This window comes from Peromyscus californicus, unplaced genomic scaffold (genome assembly GCF_007827085.1).
Source record: "Peromyscus californicus insignis strain IS unplaced genomic scaffold, ASM782708v3 Scaffold_19__1_contigs__length_69161282, whole genome shotgun sequence".
NCBI classification, from domain to species: domain Eukaryota; kingdom Metazoa; phylum Chordata; class Mammalia; order Rodentia; family Cricetidae; genus Peromyscus; species Peromyscus californicus.
In genome coordinates this window covers 61838826-61850343 of record NW_026294491.1, presented here as the reverse complement: position 1 = coordinate 61850343, position 11518 = coordinate 61838826, and the positions used below count along the sequence as shown (strand labels likewise).

The 11518-nt window shown below is 50.0% G+C and overlaps 1 protein-coding gene across 1 annotated transcript in view; it reads left to right on the top strand.

The window, feature by feature from the left end:
• Positions 1-13: 13 nt before the first annotated feature.
• The window catches only part of Bicral (BICRA like chromatin remodeling complex associated protein), a 61153-nt gene continuing 49648 nt past the window's right edge, over positions 14-11518 (top strand). Inside the window, exon 1 of the mRNA XM_052745512.1 lies at positions 14-102. The gene's annotated coding sequence lies outside the window, so the exon portion shown is untranslated. The remainder of the gene's footprint in view (positions 103-11518) is intronic.

Genomic DNA, 11518 nt, shown 5'->3' with positions numbered 1-11518 from the left:
CCCCGCGCCCGCCGCCGCCGCCGCCGCCGCCGCCGCCGCCGCCGCCGCCCCTGGTGCGATGGCGCAGAAACCCCGTTGACAAGGCACTGCTTTTTCATGACGGTGAGTTTCCCTTTGAGTGTATTATAATTTTGTGATAAAAATTTCAAGGAGAAAAAAAAAACACAACCTCCTTCCTCTGCCTCTTTTTTCCTTCGGGGAGGGGAGAAGCGAGGGAAGAAGGAGAAGGGGGGGGGAGCTGGAGATAGATCTCCAGCCAGACAGAAAAGAAAGAGGAGCAAATTAAACACCGAGTTGCCAAAACCAGGATATTAGGTTTCAGCCCAGAGAGCTATTGGCTAAGGCTGTGTTTTTTTTTTTTTGGGGGGGGTGGGTTTGTGGGTGGGTGATGGTGGTGGTGGGTGGATGTTTAATGGACACGGAGAAAAGGGGAATCTAGTGTGGATGCCTCTCCCAGCGCCGCCGGGGCCCTGGGAAGACCAAGTTCAGTGTCTCGGGCGGGGGCGCGGGTGGACCGGGGGCGGCGGCGCCGGGCCGGGGGCGCCGCGGCCGTGTGGGGGGCCTGGCGCCTGCCCTTTTTTTTTTTCCCCTTCCTTTTTCTTCTTTTTTTTTTTTTTTTCCTTTCCCTATCCGCGGATGCAAATTTCTAGAGCGGGGAGTGGGAGAGCTCGGGAAGGGGGGGGTGTGGGATAAAAAAGGAGGGGAGGTGGCGGCGTGGCGGTTGGCGGTGGGGAGGGGAGGGGAGGGAAGCCTTTTAATGACTCATTGATTGAGCCGCTTTCAAATTAGTTGTGTGCGCCGAGTGTGTGCGAGTGTGTGTATTCCGCCCCCCGGAGCCGCCCGGGAGCCGCGGAGGAGGGAGCGGGGCTCGGCGAGGGGAGGACGGCGCCGCGGCGGGGCTGCGAGCAGGGGGCGAGGGAGGGCCTGCAGTGACGGCGGCCGAGCAAGAAAAATCAGCTTCCCCAATCTCCTCCCCTCGCCGCTCCACACACCCCTTCCATCCCTTCTCTCCCACTCCCTTTCTCCGAGGCTCTGGGGTGTCAACCGCGGCTGCTCGCTTCCCGGCAAAATGGAGCCCGCGGTCGGCCTAGGGGAGGGGCGGGCGGCGGCGGGGACGGCCGGGAGCCGGCTGCCTCGGTCCCGGCAGCTCCGTGCTTTCCACGGCCCCTGCGCGCCGGGAGAGGCCGGGGCCCGGGGAGAGGCCGGGGCCGCGCGGGGCGGCCGGCCTCCTGGGCCTCATCCCCGGCCTGGGCCGCGGCGCCTGCCCGCACTTGGTGGCCCGCCGGCCGGCCCCGAGGCACCGCGGAGCAGCCGCGGCCCCGAGCCGGGACGAGCCTGCCCGCCGCACCCTCGGCTCGGCCGTGCGGGGCCCCTGCGAGGCCGGAGTTAGCCGGCGGGCCGTGGCGGAGGGCCGCTCCGGAGAGCGGTTTCTGTGCTTTTAGTTTGGTTTTTGTCTTGGTCTTGTTTTTCACGTTTTTGGCCGAGAGGGGTTCGCGGCCCCCCGCCTTGCCGGGTCGCCCCGAAGGCGGCTGCCCGGGGTGGGGGCGGCGGGTGGAGGGCGCTAAGATGGCGCTGGGCCTGGCCTGTGGCCAGCGCTGGTGGCGCAGTTGCTCGGCGGCCGCCATCTTCCCTGGCGGCGGGCGGCGCCCCGTGGGGAGGCCGGGCCCTGCGCCGCCGAGCCGGGGAGGCCGCGCCGCCGCGACCCCAGACCCTGCGCGCACCGGGGCGGCGGCGGCGGCGGCTCGCTCTCGGTCCTTTGTCTCAGGCCGAGAATAGTGGGATGCGGTCGGGTTCCTCGGTTAGGGGATCCCTCCCCGCGACGCCCCGCATCCTGCCGTGTTTTCTCCTTTGACCTCGGCCCGACGGCTTAAGGCAGGGTTCTGAGACCCCCCTGGATTATTAGGGTTAGAGTCCGAGCTTCCAAAGCCAAGGACAGGGTCGGTCGGCCTTCCAGTAACATGCTCCTCCTGTACTCTTCATTTTATCCGTGTATGTTTAGTTGGTTGTATTGTAAAACAGCCCGGAAAATACCCGGGTCTAGTCATCAGATTGTGGGAACGTGAGGGTTGAAGTGATTTCATAGTACTTCAAAAATAAGGGAAACTCAAATAAGCTTCAATGCACTTTTTCACTTTCTAAAAAAAAAAAAAAGATTGTTTCTCTATATAAATACCAGGGAGGTGTGTAGCATTCTTAAATTGTTACAGGAGAGCAGTCTGGAAAGGTCAGGAGGTATCCAGAGATGGAAATAGTTAATTTTCTAGTGGCTAAAGGCAACATAGTGGCGTTGGTTTTCTTTGTGTATCTGAATACAATACTGTAAGTAGTGTATGTTAGGAGCCCAGCAATAAATCCTGCCACATTGAACACTTGTATTCCAGAGACTGCGTGGTGCTTTAAATACTTGCTGTTCGTTCTTTCACCCCAATGCTGTTTATTAATCTAGTTCGAGCCATTTTAAGCAGCAAGGTTTACATTCCCCCAAAAAGCTCCACACCCATGATTTCTGAATCTGAGCATCAGAGTTAACTGAGAGATGTTTAATTACAGATTTGTTACCTCCATTATTTGCCAAAACCAGCTGTGTCCGTCAGTAATGTGGGTAGGCAACTTGAGTTTTAACGAGGTGTTCCCACCTCCAGAACTGAAATTCTGGTCTACTCATCAGGGATAAGTGTGAATAAGAGTCCATTGTTCCAGAGGGCCCCCCCCCCCCCCCCCCCGGGGAGAGCCTAGTACAGCGCACGTTTGGAACATCCTCTAACTAGACTGTACACTGTGTTGCTTTGTTTTATTACCGGTGATGGGGGCGTTGCAGCATCAGATTGAGGTCCACATTATTTTAGTTTGGGTTACTGCTCACATCGATTTTTAATTTTCCTTTCTTCCTGACATTTATGAAGTGATTGAAAACATTTTCTTATAGAAAGAAAGCTGCTTAGATATCCTGAGACTTTAAAACCTTAGTACTAGAGCTTGCTTCTGAGTCTTGTTACTGGAGGATTTGTTTGTTTTTTTTATTATTATTATTTGTGTGTGTGTGTGTGTGTGTGTGTGTGTGTGTAGGATTATGTATGTGCAGTACAGTGTGGAGGTCAGAGGACAGCCTGTTTAAGTCCCTTCCACCATGTGGGTTCTGAGGATTGAACTCCGGTCGTTAGGCTTGGCAGTAGATCACCTCTTCCCTCAGGCATTGCTGCAGCCCTGTTACTGGAGTTCTGGCAAGAGCCCTGTCTCTGACAGTCCCAACAGGCTCGACTCCCCCACACTGGTCACAGCACACCAATATCAGAGGCGAAGGACAGTGAAAAGCTTATTCCTTGTGGCCTCTTTGGGAGTAGGGACTAGGGACAGATCAAGGGGCCCATGACAATGAGTGGTCTTCCAGGTGCTGACACTACCCATTGAGCTCCACCCCCAGCCAGCTTTGAGGTTAAACAGGAAGAGCCGGGTCAGGAAAGCAAGGGGCGGGAGCTAGAACTAAGGAGATCTGTTGAGGTGTCATCTGCTTCTGACCAGTTCCTTGGGCTCCAGGTAACCACCTCCCCACCACAGTCACTGGCTTTAGGCGGTCCTACAGGCCCACTGCCCTGCGGGGAGTTAGAGGCCCAGCCATGAAGATGTTTGTCAGTCTCCTTTGTTCCTGGGATTCAAGGCGACTCAAGGGGAAAGATTAAGGAGGTCACAGAGCCAGAGAGAAACCAGGTAGTTAGGCCAGAACCTGCCCCCCTTCAAGTCCATGTAGGCCAAACAGGCAAGACAGTCGTGTAACTGAAAAAAGATAGCAAGACTTAACACACAAAACAGCAAACTAAGCCGGGTGTGGTCCCTTCATCCCAGCAGAGGCAGAGGCAGGTGTGGATCCCTGTGAGTTTCCTGGTCTACAAATCAAATTCCAGGACAGCCAAAGCTGTTTCTCTAACCTTGTCTGGAAAAACAACAAAATAAAACAAAAAGCCAAAAGTATATAAACAAGTTTATTTCAAACCTTGTCTGGAAAAACAACAAAATAAAACAAAAAGCCAAAAGTATATAAACAAGTTTATTTCAAAGTGATTCTAGTCTTTGTCGAATACCCAGCAGAGCTTTAAACAAACTGGCTTATAGGGAAAGAATAGTTAGTAGTGTTAGTGGAAATCAAAACAAGATGTCTAACTCTGGGAATTTACAGCTGGGGGCGCGAGGCGGGGGGGAGCAGGTAATGCCAGGAATTGGGAATGGCCATTTTCTCTAGTAAGAGTTTCTTTGAAGAAATGACGTGAGCTGAGACTTGGATGAGCTTGTTTTAGCCGAGCAGAGTGTTAGACCAATGAGGAAGAGGAGGGTGTGGGAAGGCTGCTTTGGGGCTTTGATGAGGCCATATGGGGACTTTGCACATGTCCGAATTGCAGTGAGAAGCCGTTGAGTTTTCATTAGAGCAGGGCTGTAGTGGGGGTGGTGGTGTTTGAACTCAGGGCTTCATGCATGCTGAGGAGCATTCACTACGGAGCTACATACCAAGTTCTTGGCTTTTGTTGTTTTGAGACAAGGTGTCACAGTATTGTTATCTACCTTCACGTGATCCGCCTGCCTTGGGCTACAGGTGTGAAAAGGCTCCTGTCTTTATTTTACAGAAATCACTGGCTGCTGTGTGCAAGGCAGGATTAGAAAGTTTGTAGAGTAATATGCTGACTCTGGAAGAGAGGAAGGAATCTTAAGAATGCCTTCATGTTGGAGCCAAGTCTTGGGTGGCTGATGGTGCCACCTAACATGTATATGGAGAAGGCTAGGACTAGGTGGTAAGGGGCGCTAATGGGAATTCATATGGAACCTGTAGGGCTTCTAAGTATTGAGAGTCAAGGAAAGGGTACTGAAGTTGGGCTCTTGGAAGTGACTAGCTTACAGATGGTAGGTGTGTCCCAGGACTAGCCAAGGTCATCACAGCAGTTTCTGAGAACAGGTTCTGAAGTCTGTGTAATGACTAGGTGATAAAGGACAGTAGTTTTTCCTGTTGGGGGTGGGGGGAGGGAAGAACGGCTGCCTTTATCAGGTGCTGCTGAGAAGTTAGGCGGTGGAGAGAAGTATCTGTGTGCCTTTGGCACCATGGGAACTTGTGTGGTGTGTGGGTCGAAAAGCTAGTGGGAGTGTGTTAGATGAGAGGTGTGGGGAGTGCTTAGTGGGAGACAGTCCAGCGAGCCTGGGGAGTGTGCAGAGATAGGGTGGAAACGGTGGGAGGCAGAGTTACGTCGCCCTTTGTGTATGATAAGAGAACACTGGTGCCGTGGTGTGTAGAGGTCAGGGTCAGTTCTCCCTCCACCTTTTACATGGTTCTGGGGATCAAACCCAGGTCAACAGGCTTGGGCAGCAAGGGCTTAACCTCCTGAGCATCTTGCCGACCCAGAAGTTCATTTTCACATAAGCTTAGAGTATCTACCCAAGAGGGAGAGATTTTTAAACAGGCAAGTCCGGTAAAGGGGCATGACTCTTGAGAAAGTGACAGAGAATTCCCAACCTAAGAACTGGCCTGTGGAAATGGAGGGGGACAGCAGGAGCGGAAGGCAGACAGTGTGAGCACAGAGTCAAGGGCTCTTGTGTTCCCTTGTCTCTGTGTGAGAAAGTGAAAGCCAGGCCAAGAGCTCCCAGGAGGAGGGGATGACTGGGTTCAGAAGGAAATGTGTTGGTCATCTGGGCTTTGGGGCAAATGGGACCTAAGAGAGTGTTGTTGGGTGCGTGGTGGCCGCCAGGCTGGAGCCTGGAGTCAGGAGTCTAACAGTGAAGTGCTCTGTACTTCTGGACCATCTCTCCAGCCCCACATTTGACCTGATCTTTGGGCAGTCACATTAGGGGGAAGAGAGGGGTGGTTAAAAAAAAAAAAAAAAAGGAGAAAGAAAAAGTATCTAAAGGGTACCAAGAGAAGTGAGTAAAGCCCCTTGACTTTTTGCTTTTCCTTTGAGTCAGCTGTTAAGTTTTCTCCAGGTTCCTGGCCCCGGAACTGGATGCAGAGTAAGAGTGGAGGGAAATTAGAAAAAAAAAAAATGTCCTAACCAGTTCTTTAAAGTCGTGACTTGTTTAATTATCAATTTCTTAATAAAGTTGTTAATTGAACACTTCCTGTTCTTGTGGCTTCTTTGGCTCACTGACTGCAAACACATAAACACTACATTAGCTCAGAAGGAATCAGGGTAGGTGTTGCCCCTCAACATGGCTTGTTTCAGGTTCTCCAAAATCCACCTTCCTTGAATCATCAGGAACTCAACATTGTTCCTGGCTAGAGATTAAACATTTCACAAAGAAGGAAGTGGGAAGAGCCAGAAATATTGTTTGTTAGGCTTTTATCCTGCATCACACCCTGCGGCTGTTTAATAGATGCTAAAGTTGCTGGGTGTGGTGGCACGTGCCTTTAATCCCAACTCTCCGGAAGGCCGAAGCAGAAGGGTCTTTAAGTTTGAGGCTAGTGTGGTCTGCACTGTGGCTTCTAGGCCAGACAAGGCTACATAGTGAGACCCTGTCTCAAAAACAAACAAATAGATTGCTGAAGTCCCGGATGCTCAGGTTCTACCCTGTTTCTGCATCATGAAGAGAACAGGTGACTTGCCTTAAGGCCCATGGCTGAGACTCTTGCATTATTACATCTTTTTTTTTTTTCCTTTTTCTGGAGCTGAGGACCAAACCCAGGGCCTTGCGCTTGCTACCACTGAGCTAAATCCCCAACCCCGAATTATTACATCTTGCCATTTGTGTGAAACGGAGAATTTTGAGGTCTTACAAATTAAAATTGACCTTAGCCAGGCACAATGGCACTTTGCTGTGGTACTGGCTGAAGAGACCCAGGGTCCAAGCTCTTTAGGAGGCTCAAGTGGGAAGATGACATGAGGCCAGCCTGGACAGCAGTTTTAAAAACAGTGAAATCAAGGCTGCTGAGAAGGTTCCGTGGTCCAACCAGCAGCATGCCAACCTGACAGCTGCGTGGATCCCAGAGTGGAAGGGGATAGCACATGCCATGATAGGCTCTCACGGAGTAACGCTGGCCAGTTTCCATCCCGAGCCCCTGGGAGGAGTGGACTCGCAGCGGGACGGACGGGCCTCCCCCTGGCCTGAGCCCCCCCCCCCCACAGTGTACATGGTGCTGGGATAAGCCAGGGCTTCAGGCATGCTTGTCACACCCTGTTCATTGCCAACCCGGTTTTGTTGCTGTAAGACCTCACTATGTAGCTCTGGCTGGCCTAGAACTCATTTCATACCAGAGGCTAGACTCAAACACAAGTCCTCCTGCCTCAGTTTCCTGAATACTGGGATTGCATTGGTGCCTGATTGAAAGTCTGTTTTGGTTTTGTGGTTTTGTTTTGTTTTTTAGGATTTTATCTTTATGGTATAGATATTTTGCCTGCATTTATGTATGTGCACCATATTCATACAGTGAGTGCCCTTGGAGGCCAGAAAGGTCCTGAGATCCTTTGGAACTGGACTTACAGGCAGTTGTGAGCTGCCGTGTGGGTGCTGGGAACCGAACCTGGATCCTCTGCAAGAGCAGCCAGTGCTCTTAACCACTGAACCATCTCTGCAGCCTGGTTTTGTGGTTTTGATTTGAAGTTATTTTTAGCTTTTAGTATAAATGAAGCAAACTACATTTGTATTTTTCCTTGAAGTCTAGAATTTCCTAGAAGTGCAAATAAGTATACTTAGAAATAGACTAATTCTTACTTGTGTTGATATTCTGATTCCAGATCTGTGAACATGTGACTTTAGAAATTGTGAAAGTCCAACCTGGGTTCCTCTAGGTGTGATCACACATGAGAAATAAAGGCTTACACTGAAATGTGCTTAGAACTGCATCCACTCTCCATCCCTCTCTTCTTTGAGAGTGTATCCAGCCTAGGCTGGCCTCGAACCGTTGGCAGCCCTGCCTTAGCCCCCGGTGCTGGGATTATAAGCATGTGTCAGCATACCTGGCTCTTCGGATAGCTTTTTTTTTCTTTTTTTTCTCTTTTAAGCTAGGTGTGGTGTCACACACCTTTAATACCAGCACTCGGGAGGCAGAGACAGTCAGATCTCTGAGTTTGAGGCCAGCCTGCTCTATATTAGTGAGTTCCAGGACAACCAGGGCTACACAGAGAAACCCTGTCTTGGGAAAAAAAAGAAGAAAAAGGAAAAAGACTTTTTTAAATAGCTATTTTACTTTAGAGGTCTACTTCTCTTTACAAGTTGGACTTTTGGCCAGTTGTGGCCCACACCAGCACTGAGACAGAGGAAGAGGCAGTTGGATCTCTGAGGGTCTACATGACAAGTTCCAGAATAACCAACAGTACATAAACCCTGTCTCAAACAAAAAAAAAAAAAGAAGAAGAAGAAAGTCAAGAATTTTTGTGTCACATAGTGTGCGCAGGATTCATTTTCTGTTACGGCATATATGATATACATGAAACAATATAACGGAATGGAAATAATACCAAGAAAAATGGGGTAACCACGCTGTTTGAAAAAGAGGGCCTAGAGAAGCTTAGCTGAATGTAAAACTGCACAATAGTGTCACGTACCTTGATATTTTATCACCTAAAATATGCTTACCTGGGCCTGTGGGGATGGAGATAACTACTTGCTACCCAAGTGGGTCAACCAGAGTTCAGATCCTCAGAACCCAAACAAACGCTGGGTAGGCGTGGTGGCCCACCTGTAATTCTAGTTGTTGGGAGGTGAGCAGCCTGGCTAGCTAGATTGTTAGTGAGCAGATCTCAGCTCAGTTGAGACCCCACCTCAATGAATAAGGTGGAAAGCAGTAAGACTCCACTGTCCAATTTACACATGCATGCACACATTCATACCACACATATAACACATGCAAATAGAAACTAGCTTGTCATTGATAGTGAGAAACTTTTAAATAAAGTCAGCTTGTCCATATGGATTCAACTGCTGGTGGGAAATATTCAGAAAAAGCTCACACTGACGCGTCATCTTTTAAGTACTACATTTAACAGCTGTTTACATAACAGTCCCTCTGTGTTTGAAGTTGTAAGCTGTCTCGAGATGACTTAGGGTGTGTCCAGAAGGGACTGAGGCTGTAGTTGAGTGTTTGGAGTGCTAGTATAGTGTGCACAAAGCTCGGATGGAGGCGGCGCTCTCCAGCACTGCGTCATCCAGGTGCACACCTGGGAAGGGAGCTCAGCCCTTCAACCCCCTGGTCATGGCAATGACTTTGATTTACATATATTCATCTTCAAAGTATTTTTAGCTTATGCCTTTAACCCCAGCACTTGGGAGGCAGATGCAGGAGGATATCTGTGAGATCAAGGTTCTACAAAGTGATACCCTGCCTGAAAAAAATTTTTTTTTCATCCTTTTATGTTTACTTTTAAATAACCTAACTTTTCTTACATTATTCTGTAGGTTTTGATTTCTTGGTTGGTTAGTTGGTTTATTACCAGGGACCAAACCATGCCAGGAAAGTGTTATATCACCAGCTGTAACCCCATCCCCGACCCGATCAAATACTTATTTATTTGTATTTTTTTGTAAGTTAATCTTATTTATTTTTTATGTGCACTGGAGTTTTGCCCTGGATGTCAGGTCCTCTGAAACTGGAGTTACAGACAGCTGTGAGTTGCCGTGTCGGTGCTGGGACTTGAACTCTGGTCCTCTGGAAGAGCAGTCTGCTGAGCTCTCTCTCCAGCCCCTATTTGTAATTTTTTAAAATTACATTTTATTTATTTTTCTGTGGGTAAAATTCAAGAGTGGAAGTCAGAGGGCAGGCTCGTGTGTGTTGATTCTCCTGCCGTTTGGGTCCTGGGGACTGAACTCAGGTGGTCAGGTTTGGAAGTATTATGTAGCTAACCTGGGACAGGGGCTGAGGTGCCAGACACTGGTCACCAGGTTTTCCCAGCATCCATCATCCCTACCTGTTACAGCCCTCCTGGCTGGCATGCCTGCTTCCCACCCTAAACCTCCTGTGGGCCTCCTGGCTGCTGCACCTTGTCCCCCTCTCTCCTCCCTCCCCTCTCCCCACGTGGCCCAGCTCAGTCAGGGTCACTCCACTGGGGACTCTCCCAGAGGTCCCTGCCTCAGGCCATGCTCTCCCTTTATCTGTAGTAAACCTTCTCCTCCTCCATACCCAGGAGTGGTCATGTCCTTTCCTTTCCCTTTATTTATGTTTTCATTCATTTGGTGCTGAACCCCAGGATGGAAAAAAGAAAAAGGAAAGGAACATGGCTGGTCAGTGGTCCTGACGGCGAATACTCAGTGATACATGCAGTGGGTGCGGGTGCGGGCGAAGAGAAAGCGCCTTCATCAAGGTGGCATGGGAGCCTCTGTCAGTCATACGTTCATTCGGCAGACACTAAACAGGTTTACCAGGTACTCTTGTGGGCTTTCAGGGTGTTTCCATGAATCACTAGCCTACATCTTGAACTCTCATGGGAGAAGCAGAAGAATCTGAGTTAAAAAAAAAAAAAGTGGTGTGCTGTGGGGGTGATAGAGGTAGAAGATGTAAGAGTTGGACCAAGTAGCGGGAGGCCTGCAGCTCTGGAGGAGTAGAGTTCCAGGCAGGCAGTATGGAGTACAAGGCCTGCCTGAAGAGCATGCCTGGTGAGTCCTGGGCTTGGCTGGGAAATGGGGGTACCAAGGGTCTGTGTCGGTCATTTACAGACATTTATTTTAGCATGAAGAAGCTAATTTAGCTCTTACAGGAAGGGGAATGGGGTTCGTTGGGGAACAGTTGTTTTAGAGGGGCACTCTTAGGTGGGACAGAGGACAGATTTTAAGGGGGAAGGTGGCAAAGGCAGAGGGGCCTTGGTCTGGTCACCTTAGGGATGAGAACAGCTTTACCAGAGATGTGTCAGCGGTAGCAGCTCTGGCGTGGAGCACTAGCCAGGACAAGAGAAGAAGCAGTCAGGAGGAGGGTTGTGTTAACCTGAGGAGATGACGGCCACGCAGAGGGATTCAGATGGGAAAAGTTAAAATGAGGTGGAGATTGCTTGAAAGAGGCAGGTGGTAGGAAGCTTCTGTGGGGAGAGGGAAAGGTGTGTAGGAGAGAGGAGGCTGGAGTGCACTGAGCGTAGGGCCAAACCTCAGAAGCTTTTGCATACCGCAGAATCAGACTCTTCAAGCAAAGGAGAAACTTAAACAAAAATCACTGTAGTCAACAACATCGGGGGACAGACAGCTCTGAGTTCAGTGTGTCACCTCTCTGAAGAAATATGCCTCTGATTTTTCCCTCTTTGTACACTTTATACACTTTCTGCGGTGTTAAGTGGAAAACATTGTGGATTTCACCCCTCCCCCCAAATCAGGTTCATGGCTGGTGAGGTGACTTCATGATTAAGCACTTGGTGTGCGAGCATGAGGACTGGACTTGGGGATCCCCAGCACCCAAGTAAACCCAGGAGGCAGGGACAGTCACCAGAGCAAGGTGGCTAGCTAGCTGGTCTAGTTGACTGGCAAACTCTGGGTTCAACTGAGAGACCCTGCCGCAATAAATCAGAGTGGATATCCATTAAGGAAGACTCCTGATAACAACTTCAGACCTCCACATATGCACACACACCAG